At 45.5% G+C, this 18,275-nt stretch overlaps 1 long non-coding RNA gene across 1 annotated transcript; it reads right to left on the bottom strand.

Annotated features, from left to right (window-relative positions):
• Window positions 1-12,589: 12,589 nt before the first annotated feature.
• Window positions 12,590-17,910, bottom strand: Gm32688 (predicted gene, 32688). Its single transcript, NR_152777.1, has 2 exons — window positions 17,580-17,910; window positions 12,590-12,841 (listed from the first exon to the last, which is right to left on the bottom strand). It is a non-coding gene; the product is annotated as a predicted gene, 32688 (long non-coding RNA).
• Between the last annotated feature and the right edge of the window lie 365 nt (window positions 17,911-18,275).

Genomic DNA, 18,275 nt, shown 5'->3' with positions numbered 1-18,275 from the left:
GGGGGAGAGGGAGGGGGAGAGGGAGGGGGAGAGGGAGGGGGAGAGGGAGGGGGAGAGGGAGGGGGAGAGATGCTATATGCTGTCAGACTCCCTGCTGAGTGCTAAGGTCCGTGCAAGGGCAAATCTTAAACAGAGGGAGTTTCTCTCTGCTTTCCCAGACACTGAAAGCCTTACAACAGTAGCTAAGAACTGCAAAGGCACTTCTAAAGTGGTCTTAGCGGGGGCTGCTAGGCACTACAAGGAACACTGGTAACCTCTGAGATAGACCTGGTCACACATTTCAGGAACAGTTACAGGTAATAGACATACTTCTCTCATGCTGCGGTTATGGGAAATTAAAGAACCCTCTGTCCACTCAAAACTGCTCTTAAGCTCAAGTGTCTTTCACAGTCCCTCCATGGAAGAGTTCCAAGTGGGCTGCTATAGCGTTTTAAGGGATATCTTTTTCTGAACTGCCTTTTCCAGAATAAACGACCACCATAATGTTCAACCAGGGACCAATTCTTCACTTACGTATGCAAAGCAAACTGTGGCTTGTTCTTTAGATATGCTTCTCACTACAGAAAGCTTTTGTGTGTACCTCTGGGGGATGGGAGAATAGTGCATAGAAACCCCAGGTGCACCAACAGGGTGACCTCGAGTTATAAAGCTGGTTTCAAGCTGTTTGAGATGGATTGAGGAAGTTCAGCTGAGAGCAAGGCCTGCATCCTTAGAAAATAGGACACAAAGATCAAAGATCATATTCCTGCCCCTTATGTATAGTGAACAACTGTTGATTCCATCCATCCATCCATCCATCCATCCATCCATCCATCCATCCATCCATCCATCCACCCACCCACTCATTCATCCACCCACCTATCCATCCATCCATCCATCCATCCATCCACCCATCCACCCATCCACCTATCCAACTATCCATCCATTCATCCATTCACACATATCTTTTATTGAGATATTGGGCACTGAATTAAGTTTTAAGGACAATTGAGGAGGGCTTAAATATAATTTAGCAGCTAGTGGCAAGGCATTGGCCCCACATCAGAAAGGACCCTGGAGACCTCATGGACATACTGTAGGCAATTTCTGTCAGATGGTGGCTCTGTGTCACTTGGGGGCATTTTAATATGACAGTAACCATCACAGCTGTGTGGCAGCATGACAGCCCACTACACCTTGAGTTCAGTGGTGTATAATGCACAGATTCCAGCTCTGAGAGCTGACATTCGAGGTTGGCACCTCTCAATCAGAAGCCACTGCCAGGGAGAACTATATGCATCTTAGGTTGATTGGTGCTGGTCCTACAGAGGCCAAGGAGGGTCTTAGTTCTGTAAGAGAGAGCAGCATGGGTAGAGGGACTGACTGTTGCCTTCAACTTGGACAAGAGTTTTGTTGAGAATGACAAGCAGAAGAGAGACTGCTCTGGGATTCTGAGCTCTGTTCCACATGGCTCAACAGGAGGTCACTTCTGCCAGGAGAAGCAGGCCTGCCATACTCTGAAACCAGTGGGCTTTGCTTTTGAGTGGGAGACCTTCAAAGCATCCAAGCAGACACTTGGCTTCTTCTGAGCTCCAGCATCTCATCTAACACCAAGACCACATTCTTTTCTGTCTGCACAGAGACTACCTCATTTGGCTCTCCATCAGTCTTCCCATAGTACCTTTCCAGAAGCAGAATCGTGGATCTGTGGATCTGAGGCCTTTCCAGCCAACTCCTCGGTACCTGCTACCCTGTTTAAGCCCCTAACGTGCTATTCCTACTCTCCCCTCAGCCTGCAGTGTCTCCCCTTCTGCCATCTGTGGCACCCCCACAGTCACTCAACAAATTCTTAGGAGCCACTTATCTCGGCCAGGGAACAGGACATCTGCTGAAGGCACAGCAACAGCCAAGATAGACATGACCCTGAATTTAAAGGGACACTGCCCTGGCGATAACAAGAAGGGTCAAGATGTAGTCTGTTCTCTCAAGAGTTTTGTCTTAAGTAATTCTATTTCAATGCATTACATAGATGCTGGGATATAATTTATTGAGGCTGTTTGTATTTGTTTAAATACATTTATCACTAAAACCTTGAACATATATGAAGCCCATAGGCCTTAGTATGTTCACATGACCCAGACTGTCTTTCCGGTGGGGAAAATGTCAGAAACAGTATGGCCTCAGGGCCCTCAAGACCAAGTTTTCAACACAAAGGGGATTTATTTTCCACAGAGGGACAGAAGGCAGGAAATAGAGACAAAGGCAGGAGATAGAGGATGAAGGAAAAGGGGAAGGGAACAAAGGAGACAGGGCAGGGATATTTGTTTGGGGGAGGACTGCCTCTGGATAGAGAGGAGACAGATGCGACCCACAGGAAAATGGTGTATTATAAAGGTAAAGGGGAAACTCCACGTTAGGATGAGGTCTTTAATTTTAATTGTGAATGCTAGTAATGTTAATAATTATCTCTTTATATGTATTTTTTAAATTAAATATAATTCAATTATTTAGCATAATTATGTTAAAACATAATTATTGATTCTTTGTGAATTTCCTATCATGTACCTCAACCCCATTCATTTCTCAGTTCTTAGTTATCTGCCCTCCACCTTTATAACCTCTCCAACAAAACAAAAATAAACAAACAAAAAACCAAAAAACCAAAAAAATAACCTCCTTGCCATGGAAGCTGCTGTCTGCCATGTGTCATGGTGTGTCACATAGTCTACCCTTTTGCCCACATAGTTTTCCTTGCAAACGTTCACTGTAATGAGTCATGGGTCTGGCTTGAGGCCTCTTCTGCTACACCATCAATCCTGGACCCTCGCTGGGACTCCTCTCTGCTTTCCTGCTGTTGCTGTGTGTCATGGAGATCCTACAGCTTTGGCTCAGCACAACTGACCCAAACAGGGCTTTTGATAGCTGGACCTTGGTAGCCAGCCTCAGGAGGAGGAGGAAGTAGCCAAATAAGGGAATAAACCTTGGTAACTAGCCAGCTCTAGGAATATAATTTAACGGTTTTTAGCAAGGCAGGGGGGTGGGGGAAGGGCTAGGCCTTCCAGAGCCCTGCTTGCCACTCTTGAGCTGGTCAGAGTCCCTTCAGAAAGGTCACCCGGGCTCATGCCTTTTGACTAATGGTAGAGCCGGTAGTATTACCTGGGGGGTGGGGGTGGGGAGAGGGGGAATGCCAGGTTTTAGGTCACAGGCTCTCTCATTTATTATAACAATTCAAGAGGCAGATGAATATCACCCCCATTGTACAGATATGGAAACTAAGGCTCAGAGAGGATAATAGTCTAAGAAAAACAAAACTTTTATTCGTTAAATAAGCAACTGATTTGACATTGTTGCTCCCAGGGGTGGGGGGTGGGGTGGGGGTGGGGTGGGGGGTGGCTTTAAATAAGATATTTAACAACTGGTTTGGTGTAGATACTAAATACCCAGACAGGTGCCAGGCCAGGCTACCAAGTCTGAGGTCCCCCAGGGGAGGCTAGATGATTAGTGTAACCCAGTCAACAGCAGAGCGGGCCAAGATGGCACGGAGCTAGTACTTTGCTATTCGAAGGACTAGCCTTGCTTATACAGCCCCGCCAGGCCTCATGGAAACCCTTCCTGTTGGCAGGCTGTGTGACTAGTGAGACAGTGTGCCTATTACTAAACTGGAGACTTATTAAGGGTCACTGTGACCTTTACAGACCATTACACATGTCTGTGTGCTTTGGTAAAAGGCTGAGATGGTGAGTCTGATTTTCTACACTGCCTTTGGTTATTCAAACCTTTCTTTCCTGATTCTAGACCAGGGCAGTAAAATCATGTTTTACTTAGTCCACGCAGAAGCGTCTCATTTTAAAGTATAATAGGTCGTGTATGAATGAGTGTGTGTGTGTGTGTAAGTGTATGTGTGTGAGTTTTAGGGTGAATGTTTGAGTGTATAAGTGTGTATGTGAGTGTGTGTATGAGAGTGAGACTAAGTGTATGTGTGTATGAGTGTGAGTGTACGTGAGTATGAGTGTGAGTGTTTGTATAAAAGTAGTGTGTATGAGTATATAAGTAGATGAGTGTGAGTGTGGATGAGTGTGTATTTGTGAGTATATGTGAGTGTGACTGTGTATGGGGGAGTGGATGTGAGTTTAAGTGTGTGAATGTGTATGAGTGTGAATGTGAATGTGAGTAAGTGTGTAACTGTTTGGAGGTATGGGTGTGAATTTGTGGGTGTGAGTTTGAGTGTGTGAGTGTGTCTGTAACTGTGTGTGTGAGTGTAAGTGTATGAGTGTGAGTATATGGGTGTGTGACTGTGTGTGAGTGTGACTGTGTATGGGTGTGTGTGTGAGTTTGAGTGTGTGAGCGTGAATGTGTGAATGTGTATGTGACTGTGTGTGTGAGTCTAGGTGTGTAAGTGTGAGTATATGTGTGTGTGAGAGAGAGACTGTGTATGGGTGTGTGTGAGTGTGTGTGAGTGTGTGACTATGTGAGTGGTGAGTTTGAGTGTGTGAGCGTGAATGTGTGAGTGTGATTGTGTGTGTGAGTCTAAGTGTGCATAAGTGTGAGTGTGTGTGTGTCTGTGAGTATGTCAGGGAGTATATATTTTCATGCTGACTTCCTCATCCTTCATCTAGGACCTACAATGAAAGTAGTATGATTTATGATCTTTTCCATTCTACAGAGGAGAAAAACTAAGACACAGAGAGTCTCATCTTCTGCTCACAGTCACAGGTAGAGGCAGACTCTCAACTACCCAGCCTTGCTCCAGAGTAATAGCTACTGACTAAAGCATGGTTTGAAATCTTTGCTGGCACTGAAAAACAAACAAACAAACAGGAGAGGAAAGACTGAAAAATGAATGGACAGATTTTTTTAGCTTGTCCTGATTTAAAAAAAAAAATCTGTAAGTAGCCATGAGTTTATGTTTGCCAAGGCAAATGTCAGCTCATTTCTCAGGCTTTCCCCAGTCTCCACTATTCCCTGCTGCCTCACAACAGCAAGGCAGCATGGCAATTTCTGCTTCCCAAGCATGTCACTGTTCTGCCGCCTGCTCCTGTCACTTATCTGTCACTCACCTGGGCCCAGTGGACATTTGTGATGCCTGTGGTTCCTCTGTTAGACAATTCATAAAAAAACGGTACGTATCTAGGTCAAAAACTAGACTGGCAAGCAGAAGGCAAAAATCAGTGGCTGGGGCCGTGTGTGTGTGTGTGTGTGTGTGTGTGTGTGTGTGTGTGTGTGTGTATAAGTAACATAATCATGATACATCACACACACTTGTGAAAAAGCCAATAAATGCATTATTGCATATGTAAGAGATCTCTGTGTGGGCTCGGTCCCCAAGACCAAGTTCTCAACCCAAAGGAAATTTATTTGCTCCAGAGGGACAGACAATAGAGACAGAGAATAAGAGGCAAAGACAGGAGATGGAGGATGAGGGAGAAGGGGAAGGGAACAAGGGAGATGAAGAAGGGGTATTTATCCATGGGAACAAAGGACTGCCTCTGGTTAGAGAGGAGACCAACATGGCACATAGGAAAATGGTGGCTTCTAAAGGAGAACTCTGTGTTAGAATAAAGTGTTTGATTTTAGTTAGGTGAGCCAAAGCGGGGTTTTGATTGCTGGGCTTCAATACTCTGATTGCTGGACCTTGGTGGCCAGCCTCAGGAGGAGGATGTGACTAAATAAGAGACTAGACAATGGTGGCTAGCTCTAGGAATGTAATCTGGAGGTTTTTAGCAAGGAAGAAGAAATGGGGGAGAAGGGCAAAGCCTGCCTGAGCCTTGCTTGCCCTGTTCAAGCTGGCCAGAGTCCCTTGAGGTATAACTAACATATGCTAATAAAGAGAAGTCATAGCCCACCCTAACTTCTCTCTCTCTCTCTCTCTCTCTCTCTCTCTCTCTCTCTCTCTCTCTCTCTCTCTCTCTCTCTCTCTCTCTCTCTTTAAGATTGTGTGTGTGTGTGCTCTATCTGCATGTACACCTGTGTACCAGAAGAAGGCAAGAGCCTTAGATCCCATTATAGATGGTCATGGGCCACGATGTGGTTGCTGGGAATTGAACTCAGCACCTCTGGAAGAGCAGCCAGTGCTCTTAACCGCTGAACCATCTGTCCAGCCCCAACTTTTCTTTCCTAGACAAGTGTGAAAAAGCATTATGGTTACTCTGACAACACATGTTTTTAGGAGTCCAGAAGCGCATGGCAGGAGGCAGGTGGGCTCACTTCCCTTGTGAGCCTGTACTAAGACGGAATGAAAGGAGAATGGCCAGAAGCAAGTGAGGTAAAGCCATCGTGGACAAGTTAAAGCTTCAGCACAGAGTGTCTGATTCACCTCGAACCTGAACTGTGTTCAGATATGAAATTTACACTTGGAGGAAAAAAAGGTGTTCTGGTCATTAAATGAAATTCTTTACCATTTCCTACAAACATCCAGCATTGTGAAAACATTATTATAAGCCAGTTGGATTCTCTTTATAACTCCACTGGAATTTTTGCTTTAGATGGGAGCCGGCAGCTGAGCGGCCCCACTGAAGACCCGATCCTTTTCTTGTGCAGCCCTGCAGGAAGCGTTCTGGAAACTCCTTTTAGGAGCTAATTGCCAAAGCCAGTGTGCGAGCCACCTTTCCTAAGACTTTTATATGGTTTTATTTTCAAACATGATTTTGATCCAAAATAGAAACCCTCACCTTTCCCAACATTATCCAAACGATACCACGGTTACAAAATGGAATTCATCAGAGAACAATTATCTACTTGTACTGAGAAAATCATTAGCAACACTCTTCAAAGGTGGGCCTTGCGTGTCTCAACAACAATAAATCATTGAAGTAAGAACAGTCCCCAAGGTGACCTTGAATGAGCCACTACTGATTTGCCTGTTTAGGCGGGTTTGTTTAAGGAATCTACAAAGGGAGTTCTGAATATGTGTGCTACTTTTTGAAGAATTGTGTGTTTACATATGAGCAAATTGTAGGCATGTACACTAAAGTATGAATTATAGTTCTTTCTGCGTGGTACCATTACATATGAGTTTTAAGGTTTTTTTTTTTTTTACCAATGTTAATTCAAAAGAACGCAGTGCTGATTGTCACTGGGTTAAAAACATTAAGAACATGGTAGGTAGGCTCTTTACAATTTTGTATATAATGACAGGGTATAGGGTTTTTTTTAAACAATAAAAAGTTATTTCTGCTCTAAAAATGGTACAATTCTATATCCATCTGCCAAGTTAAAAAAAAACAAACAAAAAATAAGGATGAAGAGGGTCTATTTTTGTCACCTGACCTATTGAGGTAACCAGTTTTCTTGGAACACCCCAAATTCTGCTCTTAGAGCCACAGCCAGATGAAATCTCTCTCTCTCTCTCTCTCTCTCTCTCTCTGTATATATATATATATATATATATATATATATATATAGTTTGTTTGTTTTTGTTTTTTTGAAGACAGTTTCTCTGTATAGTCCTGGCTGTCCTGGAATTCACTTTGTAGACCAGGCTTGCCTCGAACTCAGAAATCTGCCTGTCTCTGCCTCCCAAATGCTGGGATTAAAGGCGTGTGCCACCACTGCCTGGCGCCAGATGAGATCTCAAGCAAGCAGCCATCCACAAATGCAGTGACTTGGAAAAGAGTAACAAAAAACAGAAAGTGGGGAGGCTGGAGGTATAAGGTCCAAACCTGCCATTTTTGGTGCCTTTGAACACAAATGAAGATAGTTTAGCTGTCCTGGGCCTGGGGTTTTCATTTATTCCATGTTTGCTTATTTGCTTTACCCTCACCATCACCGGACGCCAAAGGCAGATAAAAAAATAGGAATGGATTCCTCGTGTTTCTGCAAACCAGAAAAACCACTATGAATGTGCCAGTGTATCATGTAGGTCTTCTTGTTACATGACATCACTGCACAAAGAGAGAGGTGGGCGGAGCAAGGTGCTTCTTCAAGAACCTACTTTGGCAATTAAAAGAAAAAAAAATCCACCCATGAGCACAGAGCCCTCACAACCTGATCACTTCAGGAAAGTTCAGACTCTCAAAGGTATTGGCAGGGAACCAGATTCCTATCACAAACCTTAAAGGCTGTGTTGAAACCCGTAGCAGCTCCTTCTCCTGAATAAAGGAGCTGTACTAAGTAGTCCCTGGCAACCTTGACATTCAGTGGCTCCGTAAACTCATCCGAGTAAATCGTGAGACAAAATATACTGTTAGTTGTGAAGTAGGTGGTGTGACCAAGAGGCCTGCAGATTGCCAAATAGGAGCTTGGCTGCAAGTGGAGGTGGCTCCCCTCCCCCCGCCAACCCTGACCCTGGAGTAGATAGGTCCAGAGAAGGTGGATGCCAGGTAGGAAACAGAGGTCATTACTCAGCTGTTAGGGTCAATCTTAAAAGACAGGCTTTGTGAAGAAGAAAAACTACTGTGTACGAGCTGTTGCTGGTCACGGGGGAGGGGGAGAGGAAACATGGGGAGCGGGAGGTGGCGGTGGTTAGCTTGCCTTTCTATAGGGAGAGGAAAGAATGTGGTCTCTTGCAGCAGAGACTGTAGTATATGTAATTCAGCAGATGGGAGTCTAAGGGAAAGGGAAACAAAGGCATAAGTTAGAAGCGCGCATCGTTCAGGTCCCTTGAGCAAGCCTCGGGGATTGGGGAGTGTCCAGGTAGCAGTGGGGAGATGAGCTGAGCTCTGCCCTTCCAGGCATCCCATAAACCCATGCGGCATCCACAGTCCAGTCTCTCTAACAAGAAGAGTCTTGGATTGCTTTGTTTCCTCTGGGCCTACACGTGGTCTGTAGGAGACAAAGAAGTTCCTCTAGCTCGATAGTTCTCAACCTTCCTGTTGCTGTGACCCTTTGATATAGTTCCTCATGCTGTGGTGAGCCCCCCTGGCCCAACACACACACCCCTTAAAAATCATTTTGTTGCTACTTCATAACTGCAATTTTGCTACTGTTACGAATCATAATATAAATATCTGTGTTTTCTGATGCTCTCAGGTGACCTCTCCCTCAACCTTCCAAGAGGGTCCACTCAATCCTCCAGGGGGTCATGACTCACAGGTTGAGAAACACTGCTCTAGATACTCTCTCAAGCCATCTGAAGATGCAGGCTTGAAAGCTGGTGGGTCAAGAATGTGGTTACCACTCACTCCCTCGCTCTTGGGTGTGACTGCTCAGCTGAAGGTTAGACGCCAAGCTGGTCCCACACTTCCCAGAGGCAGATACTGTTCTTAGGGGCTCCAAGGCCAAAACGGCTAAGCTGCAGGTCAGTCTGGGGCAAGGCAGGAGAAAGTGCTGAGCTGTCCCAGAGCAGAAGCAGAGGTGACCACTCCCAGCCCACACAAGCCCTGCCCAAAGCTCTGTCGGCCACCCTTTGACCCTGCAGCTAGAGGCCCCTCCCTGGAGCCTGAGGAGGGAGGGAAGCCAGGAAGTAACGGTGATAGCAATTTTCATCTTTGAATTAGCTGATTATTTGGGGGGGAAACAGATTGTTTTAAACAGGAAGAGGCCGATACCTTCTAATAGCGAGTTTAAGTTTCTCCCACCCCAGCACAATCATAGCAAAAATGGAAGATGGGGAGCCCAATTTTAGAAAATGAGAAAAATCAGATAAGTTAGTAAGCCAACTTGAGCTGTGGTTCAAACATTCCCCCTTTTCACTAAGTATAAAAGTATGACTGCCATTAATCCTATGAAGAAAAGGTCTCTGGAGCTTTAAATGCATTTAATCAGGGCACATACATAGACTGGCAGACAGCCCTCAGGGACAGCTTCTGGCAGGAAGTGGTGTTAGAACTGTGGGTTGAAGGAGGGGTTAGATCGGCATGGGAAAACAAAATAAAACAAAACCCAACCCCTGGAAGGGAGAGGACCTGTCCACTGGAGGTTAGATGGGCTAGAGGGCCTGGAAGGGCCAGCGAGTTGTCTCAGAAGAAAGGTTGGGGTCAGGTATTGAGGGCGTTCTTACCTAGTTCTCTCACCACAGTCAAATGGATTGGAAAACAGCAACCAGGAGAGTGAATTTCCCCAGCTGGAATCATAATGAGACACTCAGATGCAGCAAATATGACAGAGGGAGAGAATGGGAACCAAGGCAGCTATAGACCAACAGTGCTGACCACCCCTGCCAAATCCCACAACCTCCTTGGCCACCAGGTATTCCGGGGCCCAGACAGTCTCCCCAGAGCTCCACAAGGATGGCTTAGCAGTAGGGTTGTCCTTGTGTTGGGGAGTCAAAAGACACAGCAGGAGGAGGTTGGTGTGCTCCTGGTCAGTTCTGGAGACCTCAGAGTATGACATATGGATTCTGTGGGGGCTCTGGACATGAAGTGGCGTCTCTAAGACACCTCGTCGCTGTGTAGAGAGTTTTGTAATGGTGCCAGAGCAGAGAGAACTGAGCCTAGACGATGTAGAACGGTTGGCCTCCTTCTCTCTTCAGCCAGGCTCCTGCTCTAAGTTGCCAATATTCCTGTCAAGAATATCATAATCTCTCACCATGTCTTTGCACTCTTCATTTTATTTTCTTGACATTTAAAAAAAAAGAAACAATTTGCTTATTTTTATTTTATATGCATTTGTGCTTTGCCTGCACCTATGTCTGTAAGGGGGTGTCAGATCCCCTGGAACTGGAGTTATAGACAGTCGTCAACTGTCCTTTGGGTAGTGGGTATTAAACCCAGGTCCTCTGGAAGAGGACCAGCACCCAGTTAGCACCTGTCAGGTGAGCTTATTAACAAGTGGATGAATGTGTGGATGTCTCTCTTATTAAAGACAGAGCAAGGCAGCCAGGCAGTGGTAGCGCATGGTTTAAATCCCAGCACTTGGAAAGCAGAGGCAGGTGGATCTCTGAGTTTGAGGCCAGTCTGGTCTACAGAGGGAGTTCCAGGACAGCCAAGGCTACACAGAGAGAAACCTTGTCTCAAGAAACAACAAGCAAATAAAAAACAATTATAAAATATAGGGATGACTATAAACGTAAATGTGAGCAATATGTGCTTAGCACTGGGGCTGCTGACAGATATAAGGCAAGATGTTCAGGGGCGTTCTGCCTGCAGCCCCCTTATGGAGATAAACGTAATAGAAATAACCTCGAGGGAAACTCTAGAAGACATTCGGCAGCCTCAGTAAAGCATGTCGACTGTGCTTGGGAAATTGGAAATATCCCTTAGATCCAAATTTAGCTCAACCATTAGTTCTGATATGGATTTAACTTTGAGTGTTTCTCCAAAGACTCAGATATTAGGAGTCTTGCCCTTGTGGTGGTGCTCTTGGGAGATGCTGGAACTGCAAGGAGTTTGAAATAGTAAAAAGAGTTGTAAGGAAATTGACAGGGATTGAGTGGCCCTGGCCCCTTCCATCTCCTCTCCTTGGCTCCCTAGCTATGTGCTGAGGAAGTTCTACTGCATACTTCCAATGATGTGTTGGCTTGCCACAGGCCCCTAAGTAACAGGGCCAACCAACTAACCGCAGACTGCTGTTGTGGATGGCCTTGATGCTGTTTATATTTTGATGTTAATTCTGCTTTCCCAGGAGAGGTTGTCTGGAAGGAGGAATGAGTCATGAACTCAGGTGACTTCTTGTGATCCTTCCTCTAATGAATAAAAAAACAAAAAAACAAAAAACAAAAAACAACCAATCACTGAGCTAGTAGGCGGGACTTCAGGGTTGGATGGGGGAAGAGAGGAGGCAGGAGAGAGATAGGGGCTTTTGGACAGGGACATGGAGAGGACAAGATGTAGCTACTAGTGTCTCCCAGTTGCAATGGCGGACCAGCCAGGATTCACCACCGGAGGATTTAGATTTAATATGGCTTACAAGATTAGGATTCTAGTCATTACGCCAAAGATGGAGTTACAATTGTTTCTAAACTAAGTTTGTGTGGTAGGGCAGCAGGCACCAAGGCATGAGTTTGCCAGATGTGTACCACAAAAGGCTATGGGAGTTTTGAAGCATGGGGCTGGTATGGTAGGGACCCACCAGTGGGAACTTAGTGAGCTGGGTGGAGAGATTTTGGAGTCACTGAGTCATAGAGTCTCCACGGGATGAGAACAGGCCAGGCAGCCCGCCAGGGCAGAGAGTAGCGCTGGTATAGCGCAGGATGGTGACATTAATATTTCCCACAACAGACTGCAACCTGGAAAACTGTGAGAATAAAAAGTATGACTTTTCTTCTTATGAGTTGACTGCTTCAGGTAGTTTGTTAAACTCTTAGTGTTCCATTGCTGTGAAGAGACACCATGACCACAGCAACTCTTATAAAGGAAAACATTTCACTGGGGCTGACTTACAGTTCAGAGGTTTAGTTCATTGTCAGCATGGCAGGAAGCATGGTGGCACGCAGGCAGAAACGGTGCTGGAGACATTTTGGAAGTTTTTATATCTGGATCAGCATGCAGCAGGAAGACAGAGTGACACTGGGCCCTGCATGAACTTCTGAAACCTCTAAGCCCATCCCTCGTGACATACTACCTCCAACAAGACCACACCTACTCCAACAAGACCACACCTACTCCAAAAGACCACACCCACTCCAACAAGGCCACACCCCCGATATTGCCACTCTCTCTGAGTCTATGGGGGTCATTTTCATTCAAACCTCCACAGTTATAATGACAGATGAAAATTAACTAACACGAGTTCAAGAAACAATAAATGTGGACTTTTACTGTTATATAACACTCTGGACACAGAAAGATGAGCATACTTGGTCCTTGCCCTCAGGAAACACAGCTTTATAAGGGACCCAACCACAGAAACACTGAATTAACATATAAGCTGATTAGTGTGGGAGAAGCCAGAAGAATCACTCAGAACAGCTCTAAGTAGGGATGTATTGGCTTTTCCTGAAGACGGTGAGACCGACTTTGTAGAAGAGCTGGCATCTCATGAGGCCCTGAAACAGAACAGGATTTTAAAAAAGATTTGTTTATTTTTAAATTATGTGTATGTGTGTGCATCTGCAAATGTGTGTTTGTGCATAGGAGTGTGATGCCCTCAGAGGCTAGAAAAGTGGGTCCGATCCCCCTAGAGCTGGAGTTTCAGATGGTTGCAAGCCATCCAGTGTAGGAGCTGAAGCTGAAACTCTAAGAGGCAATTCAGTTGAGCAGATCACTGTAGGGTTTATCGTACCTCAGAAACTTGCTCTACATCTTCCAGGATGTTCAACAGACATATTGTATGAAGAGGAAAAAAAAAAGAAAACACATCACTAAAGCTCTATTTAGTGAAATGCCTACAATAGAACTCCATGAAATGAGATTTGGCTGTAAATCCAGCCATGGCTTGGTAGAAGAATTCCTTGGAATTGGAACCCCCATTCCAACTCAGGAGATTCATAGAATCAAAATGCTGCAGCCAGCCTTGGCAATAGGGCTCTGGTGTTCTGTTCCAAGTCTGTATGTGTACCATATGGCTAAGCAGAAGGAGAAATCCTGAGATGGGAAATGGCTCAATGGACTGGCTTGGTCACTGGGCTGGGACAAAGAGTTAAGAGATTATGCAGGAAGAAGTCCTGGAAGATACACTGGACTGAAGGGTAGGACACCTGACATTGATTCTCTATGAACTTGACAAACCTATGTATGCCTTGGTCATAGTAACTTCACCTATGCTTATTTTTGACTGCATGAGCCTCAAGGCCTTGGTAGGAGACCACAATGATGACCACAGATTCACCCACCGTTGCTTGTTTGTCCATCTTTGCTACACAGTTTTGCTTTTTTCCTATCAAGAGGTGGAATATCTCAAGAGGAAGGGAGTCCCTTTAAATCATGTCTAGTCCGATGACATGATGTGATGCAAAGAATGTAGAACAAGTGGCGCTTTGTTTGACTCTCAGCCCATGGTTCACAACCCTGTTGGGGTTGAATGGCCCTTTCACAGGGGCCACCAAAGACCGTTGGAAAAACATAGATTTATGTTATGATTCATAGCAGTAGCAAAATTACGGTTATGAAGTAGCAATGGAAATAATTTTATGGTTGGGGTCACCACAACATGAGGAACTGTATCGAAGGGTCTCGAGTTAGGAAGGTTGAGAACCACTGCTCTAAGCAGTCAGAGGTTCTGTCTACAAGGACTTCTATGATGAGGCTGTGGCTGTGACATCAAGCCTCAACTCGTCTCCTTGAGATTGAAAGATCAGGAAAAGAAGGTTCAGACTACAGCCAGCGCCAACCACTGGGTGTGGGAGAGACCACCGGGGTTTATCCAACCGCAGTTAATTGACCCGATGAACACTGGGAAGTCAGTAATCTGTACACAGTCAGCAGCACAGCCGCTCAACTGGGCCCAGTCAACATTGCTGAGTCATGAGCAATAAAATGGCTGACATGTTAATCCACAGGTTTTAGGTCTTTGATAGCCAACACTGTGAAGCCAATTTATTGTCCTTAGAGGAATTGGACTGAGTGACGTTTATGTTGGGTTCGGCTTTGATGCAAAGAACTGAGACAAGGGTTAAGTGAAGCTTCAGTCTTCTCACCCTTGACCTTTAATACTTTCAACACTATTAAGTGGACCAACTAGAGCAGCAGGTTCTCAACCTGTGGGTCCAGACCCCCTCTGAGCAGTGTCAAATGACTCTTTCACAGGGGTCACCTAATGAAAATAATTTTATGGTTGTGGGCAGGGTCACCCTAACATGAGGAACCGGATTAATGGGTTTCAGCATTAGGAAGTTTGAGAACTACTGCTCTAGAGTTTAAACCACTGCTATTTCCCACTGTAAGACAATTCAAATGCTCCCAACAAAAGACTCAAAGCCGTAGTCAATGAAATGAAAATTGCAATAGGTTAACAGGGAGAAGTCCACAACGGATTTATTAATGAAATGTGTACATGTACAAAAACCATATAGAATATAAATGCCCAGGTTCAATGACAGAGCATTAGCTTAGCGTGTATAAGGCCTTGGGTTGGAGGCCCAGTGCCAAAAAGGAAGAGCCAAAAACAATAAATACTCAAAGATGACATCAAACAGTAGGAGCTTAGGTGCCATTCTGTACAGGACAAAGGGAAATGGGGGCGCTGTGGGCACTTTAGATGGGTAGCAAAGGCTTGTTAGAGAAAATGAGCTAGCGTGAAGAGCAGATAATACCACAGAACAAAGTTCTCTGGTCTGGGTGTGCGGTCTGAGTGCCCTAAATTTACTCCCTTAATGAGTAAATTGGCAGATTGAAGATGGCTGTGTTTCTCTTTGGTAGGTCTGGTCCTTTGTGGATGACAGACTCTCAGGGAAAACAACTTCTTGCTTAGGAAAAGAGGATGGAGAGAGAGGAGGTTTGTGTGTGTGTGAGGGGGTGTGGGGGACAAGTCAGAGAGACACTGGGGCTGTTTCTGTAACATATTAAAGTGTCCAGTGCCATCTATCTTGCCTCCTACCTCTCAGCTGCAAGGACTGCAGCTTGTACCACCAACACCTGGCTGGAGTGTCACTTGCTCAAGCACCTTGAGGTTGGAGGACAGCGAGAACCACAGGAAATAATTTACATGACTCCTTAGTGCCCCCTCTCGAGTCACTGAGTTTTAAGTTCCCAAGCTCTGCTCGTCCCGTGGGACACTCATTCATCCTCACTGGTCAGTGGGCGGCTACTGTGTGCCAGGTCCTGTATGGGACACACGGTGTCAAAGGGAAGGGGTGAACTAGGCCAGGGGTGACAGAATTTTGGCATTCTATGTGGAAAGGGACTCACTTATCCTCACCATCTTTCTGGCAATAGCTCATATACTCCAGGGTTTCCTCAGACGTGGCCCCACCCTAAAGGCTCAGAATTTCAGACCTACCAGAACTTTGTTTCCTCCCAACACTATTTGTATAGGCAGCATGGGAGAACACCAGCCCCACAGACAACAGTCAGGGGTCACACCAATCCTGTCCCCACGATGAGAGTAAGGGGTCCTTGCTCTGGAGACTTCATGGGGTCTGGGTATTTTGGGGGGACCTGAACCTGAGCCAGAACTGAATTGGAGCCTTGGACGTGGCTTTGGCCAATGGAGTCCAAGGCTTTGGTAACGCAGACATAGCATCCTTTAGGGGGAGGGTAGGTGCTGTAGGTAAGCCTAGGAAGTGTATAGCTTTTCCTTTTACAGGGGAAGAGGTTGGGCCTGAGAAAGACAATAGAAGTTACTGCTGGAACCAGAACCCTGGTCTTTACATTCATGTCTTCTGTTGTGATATAGCACAAAATGGCAAAAGGAAAAGAAAATAGATGTAGGAAAAATAAATAAATAAAACTCCAAACCCTGGATTTTAATTTCAGCCTCTTTATTCCTTAACTGTGTGACCTTTAATTAAAAACTTTTATCTGTGCTCCTGGCTGAAGTAAAGCAGGATTAATAATATTAAATATCAGTGGAGTTCATCTATTGCATGGAACTATTAGACTGCTATTAGACATATTTCCCAATAATGATACCTTTTACTCCTTCAGTACCTACCCATGGCTTTTACTCAAGGAAGGGCTAGGAATGCCGTATCACCAAGGCTCACACTCTTAAGAACATTCCTTGACCCTTTCTAAGAGGACATGTCTCTAGTTCACTCCATCATCTCTTGCCATCTCTTTGCATGGAATCTCTTTGGGTCCTTGAACCCTTACTAAGGGTGATAGCAGGAATAAAGAAATGACAGATGCTCGGGACACAGGAAAGCTGGGGTTGGGTGATCTCAGCTCTCAGATAGAGAAGCCCAGGAGCTCAGAGTTTTATTGTGTACAGTTGAATGAGGACAATTGCATAGAGGTGGGGTTAGGGTATCTCAGTAGGGGCAGTGTCTGCAGGGGAGCAGTCCTCAGACCATAAACATAAACTTGTGTGTGTGTGTGTGTGTGTGTGTGTGTGTGTGTGTATGTGTGTGTGACTATGGAGGATAACTTTCTGCACACAGTATCATATCCACATATGGACCAGGAAAGGCCTTGCCATTTTTTGTGGGTCAAAGGCACTGGGACCCTTGACATAGCCCATGCCCGTGTCAAACAATACATGGTCACTCAGAATTCTACTAACTCCTTACAATTTTCTGTCTTCAGGTCCCTCGCAGTGGCTTATGGGGTAAATTAACTTAAGGCAGTGAAATAGCACTGTATCAGCCCAGCATCCTTACCTGTAAACCTCAGGCAGCCCACTGCGTGGCCTTCCTTATCACCTTCATCTTCCTACTGTCACTCATCTATGTCTCAGGTACGTAAGAGGCCTTGAGACAGCTTTATAACATCACTTAGCCAACATATGTGGCCATGGGAACTCGATACCTGCCTTCCCCAAACAGTCTTCAGATTTTCCTTTTTCTTTTTCAAATTGGTCTGTTTGTCTGTCTGCCCCTCCTCTCTTTCTGTCTGTATGTGTGTGTGTGTTCCCATGTGTGTGCAGGTGCATTTCTGTATGAGTGTGTTGAGGCCCAAACTTAGCACCAGGTGACCTCCTCCACACCTTCCCACCTCATATTCAGGTAAGGACTCTCCACCTCCTCCTGGCTGGGTGAGCAGCAAATGCATACCCAGTTTTTACATTGATTCTGGGGATCCCCACTCTACTCCTCATTCTGAGGTTCCTCCCTCCCTCTTTTGTAGTTATTCCCAAATTACAAGAAGACCGATTCTGCAACGTCAATGTAAAGAAAATGCTCTCACCTCATCTCTGTGCTGGGCCCCAAAGAGCAGGGCCTGCCTCTATCTACTAAGTCTCACCGGTAGTAGCTTCTTCACTTTGGATCTCTTCTCCCTTGGCTCCTGCCACCATGGATAACTGAGCCAGCCCAAGCAGGCTACTGCAGAGGGAGGATTCCATCAGCCTGCTTGTGATTTCGACTTTTTCTGTGCTCAGAAGCCCGTCATCTGGAGTTCTCCCTGCCAGCCTGGTCGGCCTGAGATCTTCCTGAACCATCCTAAATAACTGCTGAGTGTCGAGGATCTTTTAAATGCGACAGGACACCAAATTTCTAACCCCTTAACTTTTTCCATCATTAAAGTGTTGGTCTTGAAACTTCAAACCAGACTTTCCCCATCTTTGCCTTGAACCCACAGCATGACATCCTGCCTTCTAAGGTATTTCCTGAGCTTCCGGTAATTGGAGAGAGAAGGGGGATTGGGGGGGGGGGGCGGGACTGCAGTTTCCTGTAAAGCCTGGTCCAACACCTTCCAGGATCAAAACAAAAGAGAAAAATCCTCCATTTTCTTGTCTTACGCATCTAAAATCCAAACCAGCTGTTAGTGCAGGTCGTGAAGGCAATGCTATCGAGTGCTGAGCCCTCTTGTGATTTTCTGGGCTTACCACACTTATGTCATCTAGGAAGTGATTTTGGCTAGTCCAGGCAGGTTCTCTATTGT

Source organism: Mus musculus, chromosome 10 (genome assembly GCF_000001635.26).
Source record: "Mus musculus strain C57BL/6J chromosome 10, GRCm38.p6 C57BL/6J".
Classification (NCBI taxonomy): domain Eukaryota; kingdom Metazoa; phylum Chordata; class Mammalia; order Rodentia; family Muridae; genus Mus; species Mus musculus.
The sequence above is the reverse complement of the archived record's forward strand: the minus strand, read 5'-3'. Positions and strand labels throughout refer to the sequence as shown.